Raw genomic sequence first — 27,952 nt, 5'->3', positions numbered from 1 at the left:
TAACACCCAGTGCTCATCATAACATGTGCCCTCCTTAATCCCCATCACTCATTTAGCCCTTCCCCCCACCCACCTTCCCTCCAGCGACCCTTAGTGTGTTCTCTATAGTTAAGAGTCTGTTTTATGGTCTGTCTCTCTCACTTTTTTCCCTATGTTCATCTGTTTTGCTTTTAAATTCCACATATGAGTGAAATCATATGGTATTTGTCTTTCTCTGACTGACTTATTTTGCTTCGCATAACAGTCTCTAGTTCCATCCACATCATTGCAAATGGCAAGATTTCATTCTTTTTGATGGCTTCATAGTATCCCATCGTATATATGTACCACATCTTCTTTGTCCATCATCATCAGTGGACATTTGGGCTCTTTCCATAATTTGGCTGTTGTTGATAGTGCTGTTATAAACATCTGGGCGCATGTATCCCTTTGAATCGGTATTTTTGTATTCTTTAGGTAAATACCTAGGAGTGCAATTGCTGGGTCCTAGGATAGTTCTATTTTTAACTTTTTGAAGAACCTCAATACTATTTTCCAGAGTTAGGGAGTTTATGTTCTAACGAACACACCTTATAAGGGAATAAATAGTCTTTGCATTTTTAATTGAAGTATAGTTGACGTGCAACATCATATTAGTTTCAGGTGCACAACATAGTGATTCAACAAGTCTATACATTACTCAGTGCCCACCACAATTATTCACCATCCCTGTCACCATACAGTGTTACACCAATATTGTTGACTATATTCCCTATGCTGTACTTTCCATCCCCATGACTTACTTATTTTATAACTGGAAGTTTGTACCTCTGAATCCCCTTCACCCATTTCTCCATCCTCCCGTTACCCCTCCACTCTGGTAACCACCAGTTTGTTTTCTATATTTATGTGTTTGTTGCTGTTTATGTTTTTTTAGATTCCACATATAGAGAAATCATATGACATTTGTCTTTTTCTGTCTGACTTATTTCATCTAGCACAATACCTCCAAGATCTATCCATGTTGTTGTGAGTGGCAAGATATCGTTCTTTTTCTATGAATGAGCAATATTCCATTGTATATATTTCTCACATCTTCTTTATCCTTTCATCTATGATGGATACTTAGGTTGCTTCCATTTCTAGGCTATTGTAAACAACACTGCAATAACATAGGAGTGCATACATCTTTTCTAATTACTGTTATTATTTTCTTTAGGTAAATACCTAGAAGTGGAATTACTAGGTTTTATGGTATTTCTATTTTACATTTTTTGAGGAACCTACATACTGTTTTCCACAGTGGCTGCTCCAATTAACATACCCACCAACAGTGCATGAGAGCTCCCTTTTCTCTACATCCCCACCAACACTTGTTATTTCTTCTCTGTTTGATACTAGCCATTCTGACTGGTGTGAGGTGATATCTCATTGTGGTTTTGATTTGCATTTCCCTGTGATGAGTGATGTTGAGCATCTTTTCATGTGTCTGTTTGCCATCTGTATATCTTCTTCAGAGAAATGTCTATTCAGGTCCTCTGCCCATTTTTAATCAGATTATTTGGGTTTTTTGGTGTTGAGTTGCATGAGTTCTTTATATATTTTGGATATTAGCCCCTTAAATGATATACACTTTGCAAACATCCTCTGCCTTTCAGTAGATTGTCCTATCATTTTCTTGTTGGTTTCCTTCACTGTGCAAAAACCTTTTAGTTTGATGTGGTCCCACTTGCTTATTTTTGCTTTCTCGTTTTTGTTTCCTTTGCTTGAGGAAACAAGCAGAAAAATATTACTAAGGCAGATGTCCAAGAGATTACCACCTATTTTTTCTTTTAGGGGTTTTATAGTTTCAGGTGTTATATTCAGGTCTTTAATCCATTTTGAGTTTCTTTTGTGTGTATGGTATAAGCAAGTGGTGTAGCTTTATTCTTTTGCATGTAGTTGTCCAATTTCCCCAACACCATTTATTAAGATACTATCTTTTCCCCATTTTATATTCCTGTCTCCTTTGTCCTAGATTACTTGACTGTATAAGCATGGGTTTATTTCTGGCTCTATTCTGTTCCATTGATCTATGTATCTGTTTTTGTGCCAGTACCATACTGTTTTGAATACTATAGCTTTGCATTTTAATTTATTTTTTATATGATTTGTCTTTTATTTTTGAGAGAGAGAGCAAGAGTGTAATCGGGGGAGAGGGGCAGAGGGAGAGAGAGAATCTCAAGCAGACTCCAAGCTCAGCACAGAGCCTGATGTGGGAGTCAATCCCACAACCCTGGGATCATGACCCGTGCCAAAATCAAAAGTCAAACACTCAACCAACTGAGCCACCCAGGTGCCCCTGTACTTTAATTTAAAACATGGTGCTATAAGTGCCAGAGGTATTTAAAATCTTTCCTGTTGAAATATAAGATATGTTATAAAACTAAGGAAAAAAGTTGAAAAATCTGACCAAATGCAGAGACATCTAGATGGTTAAAGAAAGCATTTTTATATGTTTTTATATTTTTCATAAAGAGGATAATTGTTAGAAATGTCTATGGCATCTCATCACATCTAGTGTCTTCCTCTGTATGCTTATTATTAATGCTTGTTATCATGATTGCAGGTGCTAGAGAGAAAGTCTGCTAATATAAACAAATTAAAATGAAACCAATAATTTGGAAGGGATTATTAGAATTATTATCCTATCAAGTTTTTAATCATTTAATGTCAATTGGAAGTCTACCATGGGCAAGTTTTCCAAAGAGGATAACCATTTCCAAAACTCATTCTCATTATTGAGATTAAAGGTCACTTTTAAATTAATCTGTGTTCAATATTTATCTTTTCCTATATTGTGGAAACAGACTATACCCTCCACAAAAGTTCGAGGGTACCAAGACAAAACCAGGTGTTCACCTAATTGTAATTATCACACTAAAAGTCTTTTACTGTGGTATTTATTAAAGATCATCATATTTGTAGATTTTGCCTCTGTTGACATATCTTCTTAATTAACAGCATAAGTAAAACCTATTAACATATAAAAATGAATTGTTTTAGTTTGGTAAGTGATAAACTCTGATAAAAACCTAGTCATTGTTGGTTGGACATATTTCACGTTGTATACTGATGTCTGTTGACAACATGTATTTGATCAAAGTCTGTGCTTTAGAACAAAAAGCTTCCGATTGCTCCTCTAGTCACCTTTCAACTTCTTTGTAGACTTGTCAAGAAGCTCTTAAGTAAAGAAGCATTTAAATTGAAAGCAATGAAATGTATTTTGTATTACCTGATACAGCTTCCACATATCCCACCTGCTCTGTTCCTCTCGTGTGCTGACCCCACTCTTTGCATCCCTTTCTATCAGTGTCTGAGTGTTGAACCAGCCCAGACCAAGAGAATCTCCAGATGAGGCCGTGTCCTGCTGTACATCATCGCAGTGATTGATAGTTGAAGAATTGTAAGGAAGAAGAGAGCGGTCAAAAGACTCTAAAGACAGAACAACATGATTTTCAACAAGGAAAGAAAGATAGATTCTGCCTACTGTATTCTGACAAACTTAACAGTACCAGGAAAAAGTTGAGAACGGATTTCCATAAATGATTTGCGTGTACTTATAGGATAGGACAGGGATCATTTGGAACCAGCATGAGTTTACTGAAAACAGGGTAAACCACACCAACTTTATTTCTTTTTCGGGTAATATTGGTAGATTTGTAGTAAAGGAGAATGCTATATGAAGAAGGTAGGACATTGAACTCTTTGTGGACAAGATGAAGAATTATGGATCAGATTATAATGCTATTAGATCTTGCTTGAATGACTTTGGCCCCAAAAGGCAGATGTATGTTCTCTGGGACAAGTCTTTCATTTATGCTGCAGGAATCTGTCATGGGCTCTATTGCACTTCACATTTAATTAATGGTTTGATAGAAACTCGCATGTGATTAAGTTTGTATAGATCACATGTAGTTAAGGATTACTAATTTGTTCACTGACACTAAAATTTATTTGATAAAGCATTGTAAATGCCATCATTTCAGTTAAAAATCAACTCCACAAGTATAGTTCAGGTAAACAGGTCCTTCAGCAGTATCTGGAAGGACAAGAATTTTAGTATACTACAATCTTGGGCTTTGTTAATTAAAATTCAGTGCATGGAACCAGAGGGACATTGGCCCTATCTATTCTTGTTTGATCAGACAACATCATATTCTCAAAACAGCATTGAGGAGCACCTGGGTGGCTCAGTCAGTTAGGCATCTGACTCTTGATTTCTGCTCAGGTCATGATCTCACAGTTTGTGGGATCGAGCTTTGTGTTGGGGCTCTGTGCTGACAGTGTGGAGCCTGCTTGGGATTCTGTCTCCCCCTCTCTCTACCCTACTCACACTCTGTCTCTCTCAAAATAAATGAATAAAAATTTTTAAAAAGCATTGCTAAGGCCAAAAGTATCAAAGGAGGCCAACCAGGATATTAGGAATTTGAACCTATGTCTTATGAAACTGCTGAAGAAATGGTTTTGTTGAGGGGAGAAGAGTCAATATATTTTCAGATATCTGAAGGAGAGTTATGTGGCAGGTATTAAACTTAGTATTTATGACTTTAGAGAACAAAGCCAGGATTAATATATAGAAACTACATGTAGACAAAGCTTAGCTCAATATAAGAACTTTGTAGCCATTAGAGTTGTAGGCTACTTTGGGCGGGTGTGGTAGACAGACTAATGGTATCTACATCTTTATCCCTGGAGCCCCTGAATGTGTTACTGTACATGCCAAAAGGCCATCTACTTTGTAGATGAGATTAAGAATCTTAAGGAGATTACCTGATGAGCCCAAAGTAATAACAGAGGTTTTTAAAAGATAGAAGAGAGGCACCTGGGTGGCTCAGTCATTTAAGCATCCAACTCTTGATTTCGGCTCAGGTCATAATCTCAAGGTTCATGGGATCAACCCCTGCATTGGACTCTGTGCTGACAGTGCAGAGCCTGCTTGGGATTCTCTATCCCTCTCTCTCTGCCCACACATGTGCACGCTCTGTCTCTCAAAATAAATAAATAAACATTAAAAAAGAAATTCTATAAAAAATTTAAAAATAAAATAAAAAATGGAAGAGGTAAGAGAATCAGAGGAGTAGTGATGATGGCAGCAGAGGGCCAGGGTGAACGGGAGAAATGAAAATGTTATGTTGCTGGGTTTAAAGATTGAAGAAGGGGCCATAAGCCAAGGAATGCAGGCAGCTTCTAGAAACCGGAAAGACAAGGAAACAGATGCTTACTTAGAGTCTCTGGAGGGAATTCAGTCCTGTCAGCACATTGAATTGGGGTTAGTGAAATTCCTCTTGGATGTTCAACCTCCAGAACTGTAAGATTATATTTTTGTGTTATTAAGCCACTAAATTTGTGGTAATTTGTTTCAGTGATAAGGGGAAACCAATGTAGAGGGTCCATAAATTTCCATTATCACGAGTATGGTAGTAAAGTAGGATGATTTTATTCTGGAGAGTTGAGATTTTTGTAAAGGATTGTACTAGAATGATCTAAATAGTCTTTTCTACCTGGACTGAGCCCTCTTTTTTCATTTTTTGATTATTTTTCCTTGGAGATCTTAAGTATTTCCCATAACTTCAGCTATCACCTCTTTATTAATAATAGCCAAATTCATATTTCTAGGCCTAATTTATCTTGAGTTCTATTTACACATATCTCATTAGCCGACATATTCATTTGGACATCCTGAAATCCCTTTAAGTCCAATATGCCCCCAGGAAGGAAACAATGCAGGGATTGAGAGTTTAGAATGCAGAGAGGTAAATATGGTCTTTCCTCGAAGGAGGAAAAATAAGACCAACTTCTCTTCTATAAATGAATAAATCTAAAATTGAGAAAAATCAGCCATGAAGAATTCTGATGACAAAATGTCAAGAGCTTTTGTGCAGCTTTTGTGTCAAGAGGCTTTTTAACTTAAAGGGAGATAAAGATATTTTTCCTTAAACTGTTCTTCTCTGAGTTTTTTCTTTTAAAAAAAAATTTTAATGTTTTATTTATTTCTAGCAGAGAGAGAGACAGAGAGAGACAGCGTGAGCAGGGGAGGGTCAGAGAGAGAGGGAGTCACAGACTCTGAAACAGGCTCCAGGCTCCGAGCTGGCAGTCAGCACAGAGCCCGATGCGGGGCTCGAACCCACGAACCGCGAGATCATGACCTGAGCGAAAGTCGGACGCTTAACCGACTAAGCCACCTGGGCGCCCCTCTCTGAGTTTTTTCTTAAGTGTTATGTTCTTAACAAGAAAAATTAGACTACATAATATCTGGACCTGATCTGCATGTCATCAGCCGTCTCTCTTAAGACTAGGCTGAGCCCAGTAAAATGGCAAAATGATCAACATGGGTTCAAATGGCAAAGAGCCATGGACTATAATGGGTAATGCAGGCTCTGGAGTCAGGCTGCGTGGATTGGAGCCACAGCTCTGATAGTTGAGCTATACTCAATATTGGACGAATAGCTTTGGACACACTGATGAACTTCACCTCAGTTTCTTCTTCTATAAAATGCAGATGGATTACCTACTCCTTAGAGTTGTTATACAAATTAAAAAAGATAATACAAGCAAAGTGCTTAGAACAGTGATGGCACATAGCAAATATCAGATTTTTTTTTTAAAAAAAGAAGATAACCACGGACACTCTTGACCATCAACCCAAAGGGAGATTCTAGTTTCCAAGTGGGATTTGTTTGCATACAATATTTAATCCAAGGATACACTGGCTTTTCCACATGGCAGCCTGACTCAGCTTAATCCCTAATTCCTGGTGAGACGTCCTTTTTGGTTTCCTAATTCCTGGATCATTTTGGTCCTGACTTGATGTCAACATTCTCTCTGACATACCAATGACTAATTCGAAACACACCACAACTCCTTTCTGCTTCCTACCCTACCTGCCCCACATGAGCAACTGGACCTACCTGTTCTTCAGGGCTATCAGCCCTCTACTGCCTTCACCTTCCACTTTTCCTAATAGGTGCAACATTCTAGCTCTGGCTTTAGCTCCAAAAGAACCTTTGGTGGTTTTGGCAAGCTGTTATTAAAAAGAGATGAAATTGACTGAGGGAGGGGTTTGTGTATGAGTGTTTATGCTTTTTTTTTTTTTTTAATTTATTTCTAGGAGAGAGAGAGAGAGAGAGAGCATGAGCAGGGGAGGATCAGAGAGGGAGGGAGACACAGACTCTGAAATAGGCTCCAGGCTCTGAGCTGGCAGTCAGCACAGAGCCCGATGCGGGGCTCGAACCCACGAACCACAAGATCATGACCTAAGGGAAAGTCGGACGCTTAACCGACTAAGCCACCCAGGCACCCCATATGCTTCTTTTTTTTTTTTAATTTTTTTATTGTTTTATTTATTTCTAGGAGAGAGAGAGAGAGAGACAGCGTGAGCAGGGGAGGGTCAGAGAGAGGGAGTCACAGACTGAAACAGGCTTCAGGCTCTGAGCCGGCAGTCAGCACAGAGCTCGACGCGGGGCTCGAACCCACGAACTGCGAGATCATGACCTAAGCGAAAGTCGGATGCTTAACCGACTAAGCCGCCCAGGCGCCCCCCCCCCATATGCTTCTTTAAATCTTATTGAATGTGATGTCCAACATACCTCTAAGTAACTGAAGAGGTCTTACTTGAAAACTGTTATTTTTTTTTTTAAGGAGCAGCAGGCAAAAGTTTATTGGAGTGTAAGTTCAGAAAGTAAGAATAGTATGAAAGTTCTCTTTACAGAGAGGAGGCATTTGAAAGTGAATGCCCCTATTCTTTTTTTTAAAGTTTTTATTTTTTAAACTTTATTTTTGAGAGAGAGAGAGACAGAGTGTGAGTGGAGTAGGGGCAGAGAGAAAGGGAGACACAGAATCCAAAGCAGGCTCCAGGCTCTGAGCCGTCAGCAGGCTTAACCAACAGAGCCACCCAGGTGTCCCCTTTTTATTAAGTTTTTAATTTGAATTCCAGTGTGGTTGACATAGTGTTATATTAGTTTCAGGTGTACAATATAGTGATTCAACAATTCCGTAAGTTACTCAGTGCTCATCATGGTATGTGTACTCTTGGCCCCTTTATTTCCTCCAAACCCCACCTACCTCCTCTCTGGTAACCATCAGTTTGTTCTCTATAGTTAAGACTCAGCTTCTTGGTTTGTCTCTCCGCTCCCCTTTTTTTTTTCCTTTGCTCGTTTGTTTTGTTTCTTAAATTCCACATATGAGTGATATCATATGGTATTTGTCTCTCTCTGACTGACTTACTTTGCTTAGTGGTATACTGCATCCATGTCGTCGCAAATGGCAATATTTCATTCTTTTCTATGGCTGAATAATGTTCCATTGTACATATATACCACATCTTTATCCATTCATCTGCTGATGGACACTTGGACTGCTTCCATAATTTGGCTATTGTAAATAATGCTGCAATAAACATAGGGGTGCATATATCCCTTTGGATTAGTGTTTTTGTATTTTGGGAGTGAATACCCAGTAGTGTGGTTACTAGATCATTGGGTAGTTCTTTTTTTTTTGAGGAACCTCCATACCGTCTCCCACAGTGGCTGCACCAGTTTGCATTCCCACCAACAGTGCAAAAGGATTCCTTTTTCTCCACATCCTTGCCAACACTTGTTGTTTCTTATATTTTTTATTTTAGCCATTCTGACAGTGTAAGTTGATATCTCATTGTGGTATTGATTTGCATTTCCCTGATGATGAGTGATGCTGAGCATCTTTTCATTTGTCTGTTGGCCATCTGGATGTCTTCTTTGGAGAAATATCTGTTCATGTTAAGACTATTATTCTTAATAAATAGATATGGTAGAAAAACTTATAGACTACTCTATATTCTCTTATCCAAATCAGAGAATAGACTAAACAATAAGCCCATGTAACCATAAACCAGGCACCATCATCCACTTGGTGGCATCTGAATTATAAATATAATTTGAGCTCACAGAAAATAATACATTTTCATAAGATTGGCCTTATCAAAATTAAATCTTTCACATGACCACAAATAGCCATTTTAAAGTGGTGTCCAGTGACAAATATAATGACGTAGAGGAAAGGAAACATGTCAATGTTGACTATGAAGTTAAAAAATAGAAATAAATGGCCATACAAGGGACGACCTTTTATACAAGTAGTTTACAAAACACAGATTTATTGAAACACTAACATTTGTATAGCACTATACTTTTCATACACTCTACCTCATTTATTTCTTGTAACAGTATTATAACTGTGATGCTATTATTATTCCTATTTTAAAGATGAGGGAATTCTTATGACCCAGCAATAGCACTGCTAGGAATTTACCCAAGGGATACAGAAATGCTGAGGCATAGGAGCACATGTACCCCAATGTTCATAGCAGCACTCTCCACAATAGCTAAAACATGGAAAGAGCCTAAGTGTCCATCAACAGATGAATGGATCAAGAAGATGTGGTTTATCTATACCATGGAATACTACATGGCAATGAGAAACAATGAAATCTGGCCATGTGTAGCAACATGGATGGACCTTGAGGGTGTTATGCTGAGCGAAATAAGTCAGGCAGAGAAGGACAAATACCATATGTTTGCACGTATAGGAGGATTAGGAGGAACTTGACGGAGGACCAAGGGGGAGAAGAAGGGCGGAAATGGTGGGGGAAAGGGAGAGAGGCAAACCATGAGAGACTCTTGAATGCTGACAAAAACTGAGGACTGATGGATGTGGGGGGGAGGGGGGGATGGGCATGAAGGAGGGCACTTTGGGGATGAGCACTGAGTGTTATGTAGAAACTAATTTGACAATAAACTATTTGTAAAAAAAATAAAAATAAAAATAAAGATGAGGGAATTAAGGGTGGGAAAATTTAGGTAACTCGCCCCAGGTGAGGTTCACACGTGTAAAAAGACGCAGAACCAGAGATTGAATTTCACTTGCCCTGATTCCAAGCCCTGGACTTTTCCCATTATACCCACTGCCTCACTAATACATGGGCTCCATTTAAATGTATATAAGAGCTATCTAAATAGACTCTTAGAACCTCCATCCTTAGGAAATCTTCAAAAAGAGAATACATTTTAAATAATTTTAGCCAGTCTATAAACAGACTTTTAGGCTTAATCATCTTGAGGTTATTGTCCACTTTTTAATTTTCAATTACCATCAGCCCACTTCTCGCTTAAGTTTATGACTTATGATCGACCCCACCTGTAACGTATTTACAGAGGCAGCCGGAGCGTCTGCTTTGGAAAGGTCCCATTTAATCAAAAGCAGTATTGTGTAGGCGACCAGGTAGGTAACTGTCTCCTACGTCACAACCTTCCGACCTGGGCGCCATTCATAAACTCACTAGAGGCTGGGTCTGTAAATGTTTCAGGTACCTTCTGCTTGCCCCTCACCCCTGCAGGGACCCAGCCTCCCTGCTCGCCCAGCAACTCGCCTCCTTGAAAAGGTCTGCCCGAGGGGAAAGACCCACTTAGACCTCTGTCTTCTCAAAAGTGTTTCGTCTTGCTTTTGGTGAGAGCCATTCAAAACGTTTTCCTCAGAAATCTTGTCCTGGAATACGCACGGTGACCTGAAGAGATCTGAAGGTCTCTTCAGGCTGGCGGCCACCCCCTCAGGGCCGGGGCACCACCAGGAGGGCGCGCTGTGGGAGCCGGGTTGCTGTGGGCGGAGCGCTGGCCTCAGCTGCGCGGACTGTGCCTGTGCCGAGGCCCCTGGTTCGGTTCCGCTCGGCTCAGGAGGAGCAGGCGGCCACCAGGGCAGAAGGCGAGGTGGCGAAGATGTGGATCCAGGCCAGAGGGGTGAGCATGGCTCAGTGTGAGGGTGGATGCCCACCCTGGGTTTGTAGTCAGGGTCCTAGGGCTAACACTGGGCAGGAAACAAAAATGATCTGCTCCGAACTACCAAGAAATTCCTTTATTCCACAAGAGCTTTAGAAGCCTCTCTAGACCCAGTTTCCAATTATAAAAGTCCTTAATGGCGTAACCCCGGCCAGGGGTCTTGACACGAGTTGCTCCCAAACTCACAGCGCTCATCTTTAGAGCTGGTTCCTTTTGGTAAGATCTTTTTTTTTTTTTTAAGTTTTTAAAATTCAGCCCCCAGTCCAGTTCTCTTTCCCATACGGAGGTCTTTCTTTATATACCCCTAAAAGGCTGCTGTGTAGAGTATACTCGGCCTATGAAATACCATCAACATTAAAAGTGTCTTATTGAATTAAATCTAGTTTTTAAATTGTCCACAGTGTAGTTTTTTTTAACAATATAATAATATATAATAATTTAAAACTTTTTGAGAGAGAGAGAAACAGAGCAGGGAAGGGGAGAGAGAGAGAGAGAGAGAGAGGGAGGGAGGGAGGGAGAGGGAGAGAGAGGGAGACACAGAATCTGAAGTAGGCCCCAGGCTGGGAGCTGTCAAGCACAGAGCCCAATATGGGGCTCAAATTTACAAACCATGAGATCATGACCTGAGGGGAAGTCGGACACTTAACCGACAGAGCCACCCAAGTACCCCTATATAATAATTTTTAAGACAAATATAGGATGTAACCATTACAATCTTAAGTTTATAAAAGAGAAAAATAAATATAACCAAAAGGCATAGGAATATACACAGGCAAAAAAAAAAAAAAAAAAGAAATTGGGTTTTTAACTTACAGCATATATGAAAATTAACTCAAAAATGGATCAAAGCCCTAAATATAAGAGCGGAAGTATAAAACTCTTAGAAGAAAACATAGAGGGAAGGTTTTATGACTTTGGATTTGGAGATGTCTCAAATATGACACCCAAACCACAAAAAACAAAGTAAAAAAATACATTGTACCTTATAAAACTAAAACATTATCCACATCAAAAGACACTATCAAGACAGTGAAAAGACAGAAAATATTTGCAAATCATATATCTGATAAGGGATTAATATCCAGAATATATAAAGAACTCCTACAACTCAGTAATGAAAAAAACCCAACCCAATGACAAAAGTGGAAAAAGGACTTGAATAGACATTTGTTTAAAGAAGATATACAGGGGTGCCTGGGTGGCTTAGTCAGTTAAATGCCCGGCTTCAGCTCAGGTCATGATCTCGCGGTTCGTGGGTTCAAGCCCTGTGTTGGGCTCTGTGCTGACAGCTAGCTCAGAGCCTGGAACCTGTTTTGGATTCTGTGTCTCCCTCTCTCTCTGACGTTCCCCTGCTCGCTCGCTCGCTCGCTCGCTCTCTCTCTCAGAAGTAAATAAAACATTAAAAAAATAAAATAAAAAAATAAAGAGGATATACAATGGCCAATAGCACATGAAAAAATATTCAACATCACTAGTCATTAGAGAAACGCAAATGAAAACTGCTATGAGATACTACTTCATGGGGCACCTGGATGGCTCAGTCAGTTGGGCGTGTGACTCTTGATTTCAATTCAGGTCATAATATCATGATTTGTGGGATTGAGCCTGCTTGGGATTCTCTCTCTACTCTCTTTGCCCCTCTCCTGCTCCTGCTCTGTCTTTCTCAAAATAAATAAATAAACTTAAAAAAAGAGAGAGAGATACTATATCACACTCATCAGGATGGCTATGATAAAAAATAAAAAAGGTAATAAAAGGTGTTGGTAATGATATGGAGAAATTGGAATCCTCCTGCATGGCTGGTGCAAATATAAAATGGTGTGTACTAGAAAACACTGTGGTGCTTCTGAAAGAAAGAAAGAAAGAAAAAGAAAGAAAGGAAGGAAGGAAGGAAGGAAGGAAGGAAGGAAGGAAGGAAGGAAGGAAGAAAGAAAGAAAGAAAGAAAGAAAGAAAGAAAGAAAGAAAGAAAGAAAGAAAGAAAGAAAGAAAGAAAGAAAGGAAGGTCATAGCAGTTCCCCCCTGGGTATATACCTAAAAAATTGAGAGCAGGAACTCAGATACTTGTACACCAGCTTTCATAGCAAAGCTAGTCACAACAGCCAAAAGGTGGAAACAACCCAAATGTCCATCAACAGTTGAATAACAAAATGTGGTATATCCATGCCATGGAGTATTATTCAGTTTGAAAAGGAATGGAATTCTGATACAGGGTACAATGTGAATGAACCTTGAAAGCATCATGCTGAGTACAATAAACCAGATACAAAAGGACAAATATGATATGACCCCACTTACCAGGAGCTGAGGGGAGGAAGGAAGGAGGAATTACTGTTTAATGGGTACAGAGTTTTTGTCTGGGATAATGAAGAGTTTCTGGAAATGGATAGTGGTGATAGTTGCACAACATAATACCACTGAATCATATACTTAAAAATGGCTAAAATGGTAAATTTTATATTATGTATATTTTATCACAGTAAACAAAAATCTTTTTAAGTTTATTTTGAGAGAGAACGAGAGCAAGTGGGGGAGGGGCAGTGAGGAGCCGTGAGAGAAACACAGGCAGGCTCCATGCTGTCAGTGTAGAGCCCAATGCAGGGCTCGATCTCACAAACCATGACATTATGACCTGAACTGAAGTCAACGCTTAACCAACTGAGCCACCCAAGTGCCCCCCCCCCAAAATATGTGTAAGCATAGGAAACATGAGTCCTTAACTTTATTTTGAAAGACTTTGTGACCTCCATGTGTTTGCTACAGAGTGAACCGGTAAGCCACCACACCATGGGAACACCAGATCCAAATGTGAGTTTAGTTTAGAAATTGTGTGTATGTATATGTGTAGACAATAAGTGTTTTGTCGACATTAGATATGATTCTTCTTTCTGACTTGTCAGAAGTGTCACAGCCTCTTTGCTTCCTTTCTTCAATATAGTGTGTTTCAGTTATTGCAAGGAGAGATGGAAAAGAAAGTGCTAGTGATGCTGCAGATAACTTAGTTCACCTTCCAACCTGGAGATTGGTTGAAAGAAGAAATGTGAGTGACAGAGGCTCTGCTGGCCATGCTTCTCAGCCACTTAATTCCTCCCAGGGTTAGAGGCGTCTAGGACCACATTGTTTATGGATACTCTAACCATCACTTCCTTCTTGAGGTTTAGCTTTCAATGTTTGCAGATGCAGCAAACTGGATTATTTGTTCCTGGTGATTATTGGCATATATTGAGGTTTACTGTAGAATGTTGACCCTGAACAATAATTCCACACAAAACTTTCATCATGCTTAGAGAAAGGAAATTTGTTTAGTAAGCACTAAACAAAGTGGTACAGACTTATATTAAAACTAGAGCCTTTTATGTGATTAAAATATATCATTACTGTCATTGTTTTTGGAAAATATGAGTCATTTATAAGTCATGGTAATTTTTTTAAATGTCTTAAAATTTTATTTAGAGAGAGAGAGAGGGAGGGGCAGAAAGAGGGAGAGAAAGAGAATCCCAGGTAAGTTCCACGCTATCAGCGCAGAGCCGGATGCAGGGTTCTAACTCACAAACCGTGAGATCATGACCGGAGCTGAAATCAAGAGTCGGATGCTCAACCATCTGCGCCAGCCAGGTACCGCAGTCACGGTAATTTTTATTGTAAAGATTATTTTAAACAAAAATATACCACAGTGGAGAAGGAATGAAAGACATAGGTGTGTGTGTGTGTGTGTGTGTGTGTGTGTGTGTGTGTTTTAATATATAACCAAGGAATTTTAATTATAAGAATAGTTTCCTGGGACTTAGCCCACTCAGACTTTAGTGGAAAGTAGCTGACACCAGAAGCTCAACCCACAGTTTCAGTAAACTAATGAGAAACCACCAGCTTTTCAGGATCCTGGGTTACTCCAGGGGTTTAGAGTAAGATTAGAATAGGTATGAGGGGGGCGCCTGGGTGGCTCAGTTGGTTAAGTGTCTGACCTCGGCTCAAGTCATGATCTCATGGTTCATGAATTCGAGCCCCACGTTGGGCTCTGTTCTGACAGCTCAGAGCCTGGAGCCTGCTTCGGATTCTGTGTCCCCCTTACTCTCTACCCCTTCCCCGCTCACACTCTGTCTCTCTCTGTCGCTCAAAAGTAAATAAATGTGATTAAAAATTAAAAAAAAAAAAAAAAAGAATAGGTATGAGGGACCTAACTCAAAGGAGTGGAAATGGAGGTACCTTATACTCAAAAAGTCAGAAGTACTCTAGATTCTCCAAGGAATTCTGATCAGTTTTAGAAAGTGTGTGCTACCCAGGAATTCCAGTTAGCATAAGAATAATCAGTAATAGGACCAAACTGGGTTGTTTGGTGTCACTGGAATGATTCTCTCCTAAGGATTTTTCTGGAATTTAAGAAGAACCCCAGTGATACATTAGAGAGGCAATTGACCAGATCAAGTGCCCTAAACCTCCTAAATCATCAGGAACTAGCGACTGAGTTACTGATTTTGCCAACGGTATTTAGTTTGGCTTATGACTAAGATTTCTGGTACTAGTATTAGCTTCAAATACAGACTTTTTTCTATCTTAAATGTTTTATGCTTAATCAATGGTAAATATTTACAATTGAGGAAATTAAGGCTCAGATAGGTTACATAATTTACATGAGGCTACACAGACCTGGGATTCAAAGCCCACTGTGTGACTCCAGTGTCACTACTCTTAATCACTGTACTCTGCTGTTCATGCTACTATGATCATTTCATCAAGTGCGGACGTTTAAATTAAATCTTACATGGTTCTAAAATCAGGAAAAAAAGTATATCCTCTTTCTAAGTAAGTCTGTTAGGTTCAGGGCCTGCATCCACGCACATGTACATACAATTAGTCAACAAATAGTTTTGTATGTTTTCAGAAAAATGTATATGAGAGCTGAAAAAATATTGCAATTATAGTTTTCTTTTTATAAAATGCAAAAGAAGAATGAGAGTACAGATGTGTGGCTCAGATAGATTAAAAAGTGAAAAGTAGAGGTGTTGTGGCCATTTCTGGGGACATCTTGAGAAATGGATAAATAATGTTTATAGACCTGTGTTTTCAGGAATAACTACAGTAGCCATAGAGATCATTTGTACACACTCTGGCCTCTCAGTTTCCCTGAGCTCATGTCAGTGACTGCTATGCCCATATCCTGTCATCATTTGGAAATGCTGCTTTTCTAAACTAAAAGGTTTGGATACTCCAATCTATGACCATACTCTCCAGTCTTTTCATCTCTCTCGCCCTTCCTCATCTTTAGTGAGTGTTATTTTCCTTCCTTCTTCATGGTCCACAACCCCTGCCTCTCTGTTGACAATAGACCTAAGTTCCTTAACGTCAACTACTTCAGTCTACATAATTTCACTTCCTCCAGCCAGTGTCTTTCCTCCTGCTTAGTGGCTGTCTATGTTCTAGAACTCATCCTACCATTTTTGGCTCCCATAATTATTCTGTTTAACATCCTCCTTACCAATATATTCAGCCACTTCTTCTCAACTAGATCTTTCCATTATCATTTTAACCTAGTTAAGCTTCTCCCATCATAAATACCAAAACCAAACCCCAAAATGGTCTTTGACTTTTCGTCTCTCTCACCTCTTGCCCTTCTTACCCTCTTCCCACCTAACCTTGAAAGAAATTGCATATACTCGCTAACTACACTTCTTCCCTCCCCACTCATTCTTGGGTCCACTGCACTCTGTCTTTGATCACCAGCCTTTCTAAAACTACTCTTGCAAAGGCATCAGTGATACCCTAGTCTTAAAAATCCAATAAATGCTTTTTAAAAGAAATATACCAGAAAAAAACACAATTTTTAAAGCATGTAATTCAGTGATTTTTAGTATATTCACAAGGTCCTGTGACCATTACCCCTATCTAATTCCAGACTATTTTTATTATCCTAAAAAAAACCCATAGCCATTAACAATCACTTTCTATTTCCTCTTTCCCGCTGCCTCTGGCAACCACTCATCTACTTTCTGTCTCTATGGATTTGCCCATTCTGGACATTTACTATGAATGGAATCATACAAGATGTGACCTTTTCTGACTGGCTTCTTTCACTTATCATAATGTTTTCAAAGTTCCCCTGTGTTGGAGCATGTATCAGTACTTCATTCCTTTTTTTTTTTTTTAATGTTTTATTTATTTCTAGGAGAGAGAGAGAGAGACAGCGTGAGCAGGGGAGGGTCAGGGAGAGATGGAGACACAGACTCTGAAACAGGCTCCAGGCTCTGAGCGGGCAGTCAGCACAGAGCCCGACGCGGGGCTCGAACCCACGAACCGCAAGATCATGACCCAAGCGAAAGTCAGTCACTTAACCGACTAAGCCACCCAGGCGCCCCAGTACTTCATTCCTTTTTATTGATGAACAATATTCTATAGTATACCACAGAATAGATATATCATTTTGTTTATCAGTTCATCGGTTAATGGACATTTGTGTTGTTTCCACATTTAGGTACTATGAATGATGTTTCTGTGAACATTTGTGTACAAGTTTTTGTGTAATTCTCTGGAGTAAATTCAATTCTCTTGAGTACATACGTGAGTGGAATTACTGGGTCATACGATAACTATTTAACCTTTTGAGAAACTGCCAAACTGTTTTCTAAAGCAGGTGCACCATTTTACATTCCTACCAGCAATATATGAGGACTCCAATTTTACCAACTCTTGTTATTATCTGATTTTTTTTAATTCTAGCTTTCCTAATGGCATGAAGTGGCATCTCATTGGAGTTTTGACTTGCATTTCCCTTATGACTAAAAATGTTGAGCATCTTTTTATACACTTATTGGCCATGTGTATATCTTTGGAGAAATGTCTATTCAAATCTTTTGTCCGTTTTCAATTTGGGTTATCTTTTTATTACTGAGTTGTGAGAGTTCTTAATATATTCTGGATAATAATAGACCAGTATCAGATGCATGATTTGCAGATATTTTCTCTCATTCTGTGGGCTGTTTTTTCACTTTTTGGTAGTGTCCTTTGACACACAAAAGCTTTTAATTTTGATGAAGTCCAATTTATTTATTTTTCCTTTGGTTTCTTGCGTTTTAGGTGCCATATCTTAGAAACCATTGTCTAAGTCAAGGTCATGAAGATTTATACATATTGTTTGTCGTAAGACTTTTATAGTTGGGGTGCCTAGATGTCCCAGTAGGTTAAGCATCCGATTTGAGCTCAGGTCATGATCTCATGGTTTGTGAGTTCAAGCCCAGCTTGAGATTCTCTCTTTCCCTCTCTCTCTGCCTCTCACTTGCTCGCTCGCTCTCTCTCTCTCTCAAATAAATAAGCTTTTAAAAAATTAAGACTTTTATAGTTTTAGCTCCTACATTGAGGTCTTTAGTCCACTTTAGGTAAATTTTTACATATAGTCTGATGTGGAGATACAAATTCATTATTCTGCATGTGAGTATTCAGATTTTTCAACATCATTTGTTGAAAAAGACTATTGTTTCACCATTGAATCTTCCCATCATCCTTGTTGAACTCAATTGACCGTAGATGTATGGGTCCAGTGGGCACTTTTCATAGTTGACCTCTCAACAACATTTGACTCTTACTGATTGATCACTCTCCCCTTTTGAAAATGCCCCTTTTCTGTCTGGTCAATTACCAGGCATCTTGGGAATTTGCCTGCTTTAGAGATTATACAAAGCATATCCAAAGATAAGTAATTGGGTAGCAGTATGTTTTAGTTGAGTAAGCACATTGCTAGAGGAATCATGAGACATATTTGTGTCATTTTCTGGGAACAGTTTGGTCATACATTTTGTTCATCTTTCTTGGGGGTTATGGATTTGTATTATTATTCTCTTGTAGGAACTCTTTAATATTAAAAAAGTTAATTGTCTATGCCATGAGTAACAAATATTTTTCCTCAGCTTATTCTTAGTCTTTTGACTTTCCATCTGAAAGTTTTTACCATGCAAGTTTTTTTTTCTAGTTTATGTATTAGATTTTTATGCCTTTTTGGCTTTCTATCATGTTAAGAAAGGCTTTCCCCATCCAGACATTAGCAGGAAAGAAAAAACTCCCATGGTTTTGTCTCATAGTTTCAAACATTTGTTTTTTTACATGTAAATCCTTGATCCATGTGAAATTTGTTATCAGGGTAGGTGTGAAATATGGATCTTAATTTTTTCTTTCTGGATGGCTGGGGGTTTGTTTGTTTGTTTCATTTTGATTACGTGTAACTGAGTAGTCCTCTCCTAATTTATTTTTTTAATTTTTTTTTAATGTTTTATTTATTTCTAGGAGAGAGAGAGAGAGACAGCGTGAGCAGGGGAGGGTCAGAGAGAGAGGGAGTCACAGACCGAAACAGGCTCCAGGCTCTGAGCGGGCAGTCAGCACAGAGCCCGACGCGGGGCTCGAACCCACGAACCGCGAGATCATGACCTAAGCGAAAGTCGGATGCTTAACCGACTAAGCCACCCGGGCGCCCCTGTCCTCTCCTAATTTAAATAGCCACTTTTGTCAGATCCAAATTCTCCTGTTTTGAGATGCACTTCTCTGGGGCGCCCGGGTGGCTTAGCCGGTTAAGCGTCCGACTTTCGCTTAGGTCATGATCTCGCGGTTCGTGGGTTCGAGCCCCGCGTCGGGCTCTGTGCTGACTGCCCGCTCAGAGCCTGGAGCCTGTTTCGGTCTGTGACTCCCTCTCTCTCTGACCCTCCCCTGCTCACGCTGTCTCTCTCTCTCTCTCCTAGAAATAAATAAAACATTTAAAAAAAAATAAGATGCACTTCTCTGCTTCCTATTTAATTAATTAGTCTGTTCATAAGCCATTTCCACACTGTGAAATTATTATTGCTTTCTAGTGACTCCCTCTCTCTCTGACCCTCCCCTGCTCACGCTGTCTCTCTCTCTCTCTCCTAGAAATAAATAAAACATTTAAAAAAAAAATAAGATGCACTTCTCTGCTTCCTATTTAATTAATTAGTCTGTTCATAAGCCATTTCCACACTGTGAAATTATTATTGCTTTCTAATATATTTTAATATCTCCTCCTTTTTTTCAGAATTAGCTTAGATGGCAGACTTTTTTTTTTTTTTAGATGACAAACTTTAAATGATCCCTATTAAGGAATAATTTCATCTTGTTTATTTCAGCTTGTGAAAATATTTTTTAAAGAAGTTATTTATTTATTTATTTATTTATTTATTTATTCTGAGGGAGAGAGAGAGGGAGAGAGAGAGAATTCCAAGCAGGCTATGCACTGTGAGCACGGAGCACCGTTCAGGGCTTAAACTCACAAACCATGAGATCATGACTTGAGCTAAAGCCAAGAGCTGGACACTTAGCCAACTTACTGCCCAGTTGCCCCACCAGCCTGTGAAAATATTTTTAAATCTTAATTCTGAGGTAAACTGTTTGCTCTCTCTTTCTTTAATTATCGTATTTAATAACCATGCCTGTAGGTCTTAATCCAATACAAAATCTTCAACAGAAAAGGGCTGGAACTAGAGACCTGTAGCATTGTCCGAGAGTCTTATTACTCTAAGTATGGCCTATGAACTAACCCCACCAATACTACTTGGGAGCTTCTTATAAATTTTGAATCTGAGGCCTGAACTCAGACTTACTCATTCAAAATCTACATTTTAACAAGATCCTTCCCCAAGTGATTTGTGTGCATGTTAAAAGTTCGAGAGCAGTATACCATAGAGATTTCCCTCTAGGATAGTAATCCACAAACTTCACTGCACAATAAATTCATCTGGGGGAGCTTTTAGAAAAATACTGAGTACTGGGGTGCACCCCTGGAGATTGATTTAATTGGTCTGGGGTTGGGACCCTTAGCACTGTATTTTTAAAAACCCTTAATTGCAGCCAGGGTTAAGAAACAGTGCTCTAGAATTACCACTTGATATTGTTAGGGTCCTGGTTACTCAAAAATCAAGAAGGATGGCTTCATCATCTGATGGGGTGTCGGCATTAGAAGACAACCATGATCCAAAAGCATTATCTATGCAACTTGCATCCTCAGAACTTTTTGGCTGTTGCACCGGCCTGGCTGGGCTTTTTTTCCCACCATTTCTTTGGTTTGCTTGATAAATGACTCTTGCATCTACACTTCTTCTTCATCTTTCTGTTGTGATGAACAGTGAAATTTTCTGCCTTGTCTGCTTACTCTAATAAACCATAAATTGGTCCCAGTCTGTGTTTCTCTCCTATCTTAAATATTTCAGTTCAGAAGCCTGATTTAATTTCATCCCTGCCTGCTAGTTCCAGCTTTCACTTAAGAGATTTTGGTTTTTTGTACAGTTAAAATTCTGTACTCATAAATAGCTATTACAGTGCCCAACTCATCTTACTGTGGGTGATTACTGTGCTGTGGTGATTAGTAAAAACAAGGTGTAGAATTCCCCTGATATACCATCCCAGTAACTTTAGCAAAAGAGGAAATGGGGATTCATTTTGAATGACATTCTGAGAGAACACATAGTGGTTTATAACAATCACTGTGTACTTCCATTAATGCTCATAAGCCAGTGTGTAATAAACTGCTACAGAATTCTGCAGGATACCAGAATCGAGCTTTACACTGTGTAATTATTGGACTATGTACTATTGAAAATTTGTAAAGTTCTCAGTCTACAGTTTCTAGAAACCTGCTCCCCCACTACCCAATCCTTTTTATATTATTTCTCAGAGATTACTAACACTGATTCTGAAATCAATGGGCAAATTCTTTCAGCATCTAAGGGAATAATTCTCAGGAGTCCCGGAGTCTTGAACTCTGCAGAAGTAAGACTATAAGAATAGTACTTATTATTTCTTCACATACTTGTAGGCTTCTCCTCCGCCTGTTAGTTTTGTTCATCTAGCATACGTTAATGAGGACCACGATGTGCTGAACTTGGACAAAGTTGAATAATCAAGAGGTTTACTCTCCATCTGGAGATGGTAATATGTATGTCCCTAGCCAGTACACATCCTTGTGTGAATGAAGTAGATGGGATAGGGTAGATGAAATCCTGTATGTGAAAGTAGCTGGTCTTAAAAGCTCTGAATTTTGAATACTGATGTTACAGATTTTCAGGTTCTAAAGCTTGTCATGGGGTATGGATAAGGTTAACAGTTTTATCTTAGAGGGACTGAAGACAAGTTTCCAAGTAGTATCTTAATTTTTTTCCAGCTCGAAAATATTTCTTTTTGCTTAGAAGATGAGATCTATGCAATAAATTAAGTAGCCCAACTCTCTTCTTTTTCAGCTGTTACAATCATACTACTTCTTTCAAGCAGTGGGCCTGTTTCTTTTTTGAAGTATTTCCTCCCACAGACTTCTAAAGAAAATCTATGGGCGAAAGATTTTTTAAATTATATCAAGATAGAGATTTTTTTTTCCAAGAAAGAGATGTGAAATGTTTGGTATTTTTATTTTGGGCACACAGTCAGAGTGCTAAGGCAGATTTGGCTCAACGAATATTTAGCAACAAGTCACTTATAACATATGTTATGATCTGCCTCAAAATCTGTCCTTTCCAACTTCAGAATAGTAGTAGAGAAGAATTAATGATGATGACTGTTTAGCCAATTTATACCAGGCACCCATTTTATTTGATCTTCACAACAAGCCTCTGAGTTAGGCACTATTATTAACTCCATTTACACATCAGGAAATGGGCACAGGTTCAGGAAATAGACACACCTTGTTTAGTTGCAGCTGTTAAGTGCCAGTGGTAGGATTCAAACACAAGCCTCCCTGACATCAAGGCATAAGTGAGGAACCACCATACAAACTGCCCTCTTTTCTGCTGCTGTTCTCTCTACACTATTGGACAAAGCTTGTCTTCCTGCTTTCCTTCAAGTTGTCGGTGGGATATTGAAGACGCAGACTTGAGACAACTCTTGGAAGCCACAGGCTGAGCAATTTCGTCTCTTAATTCCATCCCTATTACGTGTCTGTGGTGATGGGTTGTGTTTTAGTCCGTGTTTTCTTTTGTTTTTTAAGAAAACACTCTGCTTTCCTTCAGTGACATATGAAGATGAAAACAAAACTAAACAAAAACAAAAATGGGAATAATAGTCCTTTTCTAGCTCCTCTGCCCTACTCTTTGAGGAAAAGTCCATGGACTCAGTGGTGCCCATAGGGCCCACTTGAATGTTTGCTTTCTTTTCTGTCCTTGGCATCTCTGCTCTTATCTTAAACTGGCAGAGACACGGACATACACCCTTCCCCAAATACTTTACCTTATATTACACTTTCAGATATTGAACTCAACACCCGATCATAGTCCATTAGAATTGTATACAGAGAATAACTGAGAAAGGAGAATAAAAATATGTTTTACCCAAGGCGCCTGGGTGGCTCAGTCACTTAAGCGTCAGACTTCAGCTCCAGTCATGATCTCAAGGCTTGTGAGTTCGAGCCCCACTTCAGGCTCTGTGCTGAAAGCTCAGAGACTGGAGCCTGCTTTGGATCCTGTGTCTCCCTCTTTCTCTGCCTTTCTCCTGCTCATGCTCTGATTCTGTCTCTCAAAAATAAATAAACATTAAAAAAATTTTTAATGTTTTTCTCCAATAATTTAAATATTCTGTAATTGCCTATTTCCAGTAAAAGAGATTCACACACACACACACACACACACACACACACACACACGTATCTTTACTTCACTATAGATTACAATGAATGACCTTACCATTTCAGTATCAGCTCAGCTACTGTTTATGGCCAACCTTAATAGAATGTTGGAATTATAATACTGTTTTCCTGTAGGTTACTGGTTTTTAACTGCTAGGAGGAGAAAACCAGTAGAATAAATATAATACATTCACAGCAATATGAAATTCAGCCTGTAACTTTTCAACACTAAAAAAGGTAATTTTTAAAGTATTTCTTAGCGATTTAGAACGTTTGTTCTCTTTATTTAGTATTTAAGATCTGACTATTTTATTTGAATACAGCTTGGGACCTACTGTATAAATTAAATACCTTTGATTATTTGAAAAATTGTGAAATACATGAAGTTGCCCTCCATGAATCCTTTATCTCCTTTTCTGTGGCATCTTTCTGCAGTCTCCATTATTCCAGGGACTCGTGTCCTGCTGCGGCTCCCCAAACCGCCTACCGTCTCCACTGCAGATTTATTAGCCTGGCGGTTGTCCTTTCTTTTCCTTTCTGCGCCCAGCTCCTAGTTCCTACAAGTCTTACACAGGTTGGTAACTGATAAACTAATTTAAAGTAACACATTAATGGCTGACAGCCGTCTTGGGAATTTGGGGAAGAGGTTTGGGAAAAGCCTCTCCCTGTGGCTTTCAAATCCCACCTGGGCAGCCGATTAATTAGCGTATCTACGCGTATCTACAAGTGTGGTATTCTTCCTAAACAAATTAATTCACAGGTACTGTATATTTGGAAACAATATATCATTTAAATATAAAGTAGTTCTTTATTTAGGGGGCTATTGCTTGATTGTGTCTCCCAGGTGGGAATTTTTTTTTTTTTAACATCCAGAGTTAAGGTAAGAATTAGGAGACTAATTCAAAAATCATGTATCAGAAACTCAGCTTTTTCCTAGCTTTGTTGCTACTGCATATCCTACATGCATTCCTATATTAATCATTTATAAAATAGGAATAAAGTTTCATACTTTATAGAAATGTCACATAAATTAATGATTATTCATTACAAGTATGAAAAAGTAAACAATAATTGTGATATTTAAAGTCACTATCTTGTGGTTTTCTACAGTATTATCACTTATAAAATTACACAGGTATAAATATAGCATTATAAATTTAAAAGTGGGTGAAATGTTAATTCATATAAACATTAAATCAAGATGAATAGACCTTTGGAAGTGTTAAACATTCAAAATGGATTTCCTATAAAATTTAATTTTCGTGTGTGAAATTTGTCCCTAATGAGCAAATCAGAATAAAACAAGAAAACTATTGACACTTTACATTAGTGCTAATTATAGGCTCTAAGTCAATATTGCTGCTGAATATAAACAGATTATAATTTTTAATATATACACAGTGTACAAACCATGTACAATTTCAGTTGCAGACCTCACAGATTCTATTTTTAAACTGTACTACTTAGTTTGGATTCCCTGAGGTTTTAGAATTGGGGAAAAGAATTGGCATAGCTTTAAAAGCAGAATTATTTTCAGTAATTAAGTTGAAAGGCACTTGTGCATGTTTATCGTTATCCAAATAGCTTCATTAACGTTCAATACTTTTGTGGGCAATTTGAATCATATGTATTTCTTTCAATTAAATAGTTATTTTTATTTTCACACGAGCATGATTAAATATTATGCATCATTTTACATTATATTTTCTCATTTATTTGTTTTGCTTGTATGAATGCCAAATCATAACTTTTTAACTAATCAGTAACTATAGACTTAAATGTAAAGACAGTGATGTTGCTTTTTCATTATTGCATCAAATTGTAAAAATTAAATTGGAACTCTATTTTCAGAACTCAATCAGAGATCATTTGTGAAAGCTGCTTATTCTTTCTGAGCTATTTTAAGCAGATTTTTTTCTGTTTACCTGTGAAATCTTCATGTATTTGGCATACAATAATCATTCAGTTATTTAACATTGATATGCTAGGTATCTTTAGTCGGCTTAGGACTCAGCTAAATGGTATTTGAGCATAATGATCCTATTTTCTAAACCCAAAAAATAGGACACATGCTCTGACAAATATATCTTTGGTAACAGTGTTTTTGAATTATAGAAGAGGACTATCCTGAACAATCTAAAACATAATGTTGCCAAATACAAGTTACTTGAAAAAATTAGACATCCTATAATAAAACAACAATGAAAAGTGATTTATTGAATATGTACTATATGTCAGGCACTTTATCTATAGTACACCTAATTTTTACAGGAACTATGCAAGATGGGTGCTATTATTTCCATTTTATATGACAGAATTCTGCTGAGGTTTAGGGTGGAAGTGAGGTGGTTATATAACTTGTCAGAGATCAAATGGCTGGTGTGTGCTAGAGCTGGGTCTCAAACTCAGAGCTGGTCTAACATCAAAGCTAGTATCTCTTAGCATACAGATATTCGTGGTTAAGAAAAGGATGAGGAGGGGAATCAGGAGTCAGATCTGGGTTGACTATTGGCTGTATTTTCTCGATCACTTAGTAGCTGTCTGACTTTAAGCAAGTCAACTTAACTTCTCTAAGCCTTAATTTTCTCATGAGTAAAATGGGTTTAACAATACCCATCTCAAGGGTTTGTAAGGATTGAATGAAATAATGAATGTATAGTACTTAACACAGTGCCTACACATGGTAAGTTGTTCAATGAATGCCATCTATTATTTTTATTATTATTTCATAGTGACAATTCAAAAGAGAGAGTGACATTGAAATACACTAGTAAAAATATTATTGTTGGTGAACATTTTTATCACATATATCTTCTGATCTCATGTAATTCTCCATTATCAGATTTAACAGCTAATAAAAATAATTTCTGAGTAGTGATTTAATTATGATCCTACTTTATAAATTCTCTTTTTTTAATTGTTTAATTTTTTTTATTTGACACACACACACACACACACATACACTGTGAGTGGGGGAGAGGCAGACAGAGGGAGACACAGAATCCGAAACAAGCTCCAGGCTCTGAGCTGTCAGCACAGAGCCCAACGCAGGGCTTGAACTCACAACCTGTGAAATCATGACCCAAGCTGAAGTCAGATGCTTAACCGACTTAGCCACCCCCTAAATTCTCTCTTTTAAATCTATTATTTTCATGTCTAAGGTAATTTTAGACAAAGCCTTAATAAAACAGAATGAACAAATATTTATTGAGCATCTATATGCCAGACACCTTTCTGGGAGCTAGGGATCTAACGGTGAGCAAAACTAGTCTGTGCCCTCACGGAAGAAACAAACTGATCAAATAATTACACAAATAAATGTAAAGCTGTACTTGTGCTAAGGGCTATGAGAGGGATGCACATAGTGCTGTGAGAGATTATAGCAAGTAGGGATCCAATTTAGTCAAGGAAACATTAGGCTTCCAAGAGGGTGACACAGTGGATCTCTGAAGTATGAGTACCAGTAACCAGCCAAAAACAGTGGAAACAATATTTCTGGCAGAGAAAACAGCACCAGGAGACACCCAAGAGTACCAGGGATTGAAAGAAGGGCAGTGTGGGTGGAGAATGCCAGAAGATATTGTAATAGGAACCTGAAGAATAGGTGGGAATCAGAATGTCCAGGGGTTCGAAGGCTGTGCTAAGGAGTTTGGACTTTTTAAAAACAATTTATTTTTAATGTCTTATTTATTTCTGAGAGAGAGAGAGACAGCGTGAGCAGGGGAGGGTCAGAGAGAGAGGGAGATACAGAATCTGAAACAGGCTCCAGGCTCTGAGCTGGCTGTCAGCACAGAGCCCAACGCTGGGCTCTAACCCAGGAACTGTGAGATCATGACCTGAGCCGAAGTTAGAAGCTTAACCAACTGAGTCACCCAGATACCCCAAGGAGTTTGGACTTTAAGAACAACGGGAAGGCATTGAAATGTTTTAAAGTTGAAAGTGGCATGAATAGATCTTAATAAACAACAACAAACCATGAATGTGTATAGTAATTGCGGTGAGAAATTAAACTGATTTGAGAGATTTTTTACAAGGGATTTTTACGAATTAGATTAATGGGAATTAAGAAAGAATTAAGTGATTTTACCATGAAATATAGTCATGTTTTAGAGATAAAGTAATTAAGAGCGAATTATATGAACATCCACCACAACAATAAAACAAAACAAAGATTCTCCTAAAATGTAGTTGAAGATTAAGTTCTATTAACAAAGATGATACATTTTAGCTAGAGATAATGGACTAAAAATAAGCACTAATAAAATTACATTATTTCTACTTTATAGCATGGTATGGCATATTTGCATGTCCTCTTTCAAAATTTGAAATGGCAGTTTAGATGTCCTTTTAAATTTGTGTGTATAGATTGTGGCTGCACTATTGATGGTCTTTCATCCCAGCATGGTAAAAGCTTTTAAAGACATTAAAATTCACAACACCTCTGACAAACAGTTTATAGGTTATTAAATTCTGTGATCTGCCCACTGGACACATGAATCAGCTCCTAGTTAATATGCTTTCTTACATATT

At 38.3% G+C, this 27,952-nt stretch overlaps 1 long non-coding RNA gene across 1 annotated transcript in view; it reads right to left on the bottom strand.

Moving 5' to 3' along the window:
• The window catches only part of LOC120248594, a 47,470-nt gene extending 23,959 nt beyond the window's left edge, over positions 1-23,511 (bottom strand). The window contains exon 1 of the long non-coding RNA XR_005532616.1: positions 23,481-23,511. This is a non-coding gene — a long non-coding RNA (uncharacterized LOC120248594). The remainder of the gene's footprint in view (positions 1-23,480) is intronic.
• Positions 23,512-27,952: the final 4,441 nt, after the last annotated feature.

The sequence above is a fragment of the Hyaena hyaena genome, unplaced genomic scaffold, assembly GCF_003009895.1.
Source record: "Hyaena hyaena isolate Hyena2069 unplaced genomic scaffold, ASM300989v1 scaffold_599, whole genome shotgun sequence".
Taxonomy (NCBI): domain Eukaryota; kingdom Metazoa; phylum Chordata; class Mammalia; order Carnivora; family Hyaenidae; genus Hyaena; species Hyaena hyaena.
Note: the sequence above shows the minus strand (reverse complement) of the source record. Positions and strands in the feature narration are given on the sequence as shown.